This window comes from Microtus ochrogaster, chromosome 4 (assembly GCF_000317375.1).
Source record: "Microtus ochrogaster isolate Prairie Vole_2 chromosome 4, MicOch1.0, whole genome shotgun sequence".
Taxonomy (NCBI): Eukaryota; Metazoa; Chordata; class Mammalia; order Rodentia; family Cricetidae; genus Microtus; species Microtus ochrogaster.
In genome coordinates, this window is record NC_022011.1 from 16,655,791 (window position 1) to 16,658,581 (window position 2,791).

At 40.7% G+C, this 2,791-nt stretch overlaps 1 protein-coding gene across 2 annotated transcripts in view; it reads left to right on the plus strand.

The window, feature by feature from the left end:
* Positions 1-2,791, plus strand: part of Rfwd3 (ring finger and WD repeat domain 3) — a 32,100-nt gene that overhangs the window by 3,945 nt on the left and 25,364 nt on the right. The window lies entirely within an intron of this gene.

A 2,791-nucleotide genomic window follows, 5' to 3' on the forward strand; every position in this document is an offset into this window, starting at 1 on the left:
TGTAGACCAGGCTGGTCTCGAACTCACAGAGATCCGCCTGCCTCTGCCTCCCGAGTACTGGGATTAAAGGCGTGTGCCACCATCGCCCGGCTGTAGTGCATATTTTAATCACAGCCTTTGGCAAGCAGATCTCTGAGCTTGAAGCTAGCATGGTCTATATAGGCCTGTCTCAAAAAACAAACAAACAAAATTAATTAATTATAGGTGGATTGTAGAATGCTCTGGGGTGATCTTTCTGTACACTGTAAATATGTATTCCTCTCATTGGTTAATAATAAAAACTCTTTGGCCAATAGACAGCCAGAATAAGGTTAGGTGAGACAAACAACTCAAATGAAGAGGGGTGAAGTCAAGAGAGATACAGGCCAGCTGCCCAAGAGACAACATGCCAGCAGACTGATAAAAGCCATGGCCATGTGGCAATACATAGATAATAGAAATGGATTAATTTAAATGTAAGAGCTAGTTGGTAATAAGCCTGAACTATAGGCCAAGCATTTTATAATTAATATTAAGCCTCTGAGTGATTATTTAGAAGTGATTGCAGTGCGGGATGGGACAGAGAAACCTTCATTTACAAAATAGGAGTTGAAAGATGTGTCAGCCAAGCCATTTGACTGGTACTGACATCCATGTAACCTGCTCTGCAAAGTGAGTAAACCTCAAAAGCCAAGGCTCTGCAGTTCACTGCAAGAAACATGGATTCTGTAACAAGATGAATACAATACTAAAACATTTTCCTGAAACTGTATTTTAAGCAAATTCTACACTAAATATGTGTAACTGAATTTTCCTAGGACTGGTTTCTTTCTCCTGAACTATATTTGTGTTCTTTGTTTTAAGGTAGGGGTTTTTTCTTTTGCCCTTTTTCCATGTTCTTATTCGTGTATATGTATATGAGCACACTCACGGCACAGCATGGATGTGCGGTTAGACAGTTTGCTGGAGTTGGTTCTGTCCTGCTCTATGAGTCCCCAGTTAAACTCAAGTGATTGATTTGCTCATCCATCTCACTAGCATTGAGTAGGGTTATTTAGTTAGTTGGTTTTGGTGATTTTTCTTTTCTTTTTTTTTTTTCAATGAAATAAAGTCTTTTTGTATAGCTCAGGCTGATCTGGTAACAGCCTCCTACTTCCACTTCATGAGTGATGAAATTATAAGTGTTGCCACCATTCTGGCTTCTGAATTTCCAAAATTTAGATGAATTTCTCTCTATAATGTTTGCCCTTGACTCACCTGCTAGACTTCCTGGGGCCAAAGTGAATGGCTTCTGCCTTAGACCTAGCCAAGAGGCCAATTTGAGGGAAAAATTAAATAATGAACTGATCTTGGCAGCAAGCCCCTAAGCCAAGCTTTAAAACTCCATCCTGCTTGGTTCTGTTGCCAAAGCCATCATTCATGAAGTATTACAACTCTAATATGTGAAATTGAATTTTACCCTAGAGATATTGATGAATAGGATAGATCAGAGCACCTGTTATCACAAAACTAAGGAAGACTAGGACTACAGATGATAAAACCCAAATTTTTTTTTTTAACTCAAGAACAGGGTGGTCTGAAGAGATGGCTCAGTGCTTGGCTGCTCTTCCAGAGAACCAGACCAGGATTTGATTCCTGGTAGCAGCTGACAACCGTCTGAAACCCCGGTTCCAAAGTATCTGACGTCCCTCTTCTGACCTGTACTACATGCAGGTGGTACATAGACATACATGCAGGCAAAGTGCCATTAATGTAAAAAAATAAATAAATCTGAAGAGGCAGCTAGGTGTGGTACATGCCTTTAATCCTAGCACTTTTTAGTCCTTCAATAAGGATACCATATCGTAAAACAAAGCCAGATGGTGGCACATACCTTTAATCACAGCATGCACGGAAGCAGAGGCAGACTGATCTCTGAGTTCGAGGCCAGTCTAGTCTACCAAGTGAGTTCCAGGGCATACACAGAGAAACCCTCTCGAGAAACCAAAACCAAACAAACAACAAAAAACCAAAAAGAGCTAAACTAAGCTTGATTTAAAACAGGTAAAAAGCATTTGTTGTTGTTGTTGTTGTAAGAAAGGAGCTGTTTCGGACTTGATAGAGCTTACCTTCCATGCACTAAGTTCTGGGTTTGATTCCTAGCATCAGTGAATTGGGAATGGTAGTGTATAGGTTGTTTTTTGTTTGAGACAGGGTTTCTCTGTGTATCTTTGGCTGTCCTGGAACGAACTCTGTAAGACAAACTGGCCTCAAGCTCTGCCTCCGGAGTGCTGGAATTAAAGGTGTGTGCCAGCACTCCTGGCTGTAGAGTAGACCTTTAATCCCAACACTTGGAAAGTAGATCTGGAAGATCAGAAATTCAAGGCCGTCATTGGCACGTTAACAAGTTAGAAGCCAGTAGGAGTATTTGAGACCTGGTCTGTTAAAACAAACAAACAAAAAAAACCAACTGGGTGTGGTAATGCTTGCCTTTTAATACCATCACTTGTGAGGCAGAGGCAGGTAGACAGACCTGTGAATTCAAAGCCAGGCTATTTGAGGCTACATAGACCCTGTTTAAAAATGGGGGTGGGGAGAACACAAAAAATGTTCTTCTGAAATTGTTTAGGATTGGATGTAGAGATCCAGCTTGGGAACGCTGGACCTTGTGCTTACTAGGCACTATATCAAAAAAAGCAGAATAAGGACTATAGAAAATTTTCTTTCGTCCCTCTTCTGAAGAGGCAGGCTGGTCCTTGCCTCTTCTTGGTTTTTTTTTTTTTTTTTTTTTTTTTTTTTTTCCAGGCAACTGAGCTGGTCTGAGAGTCTTCTT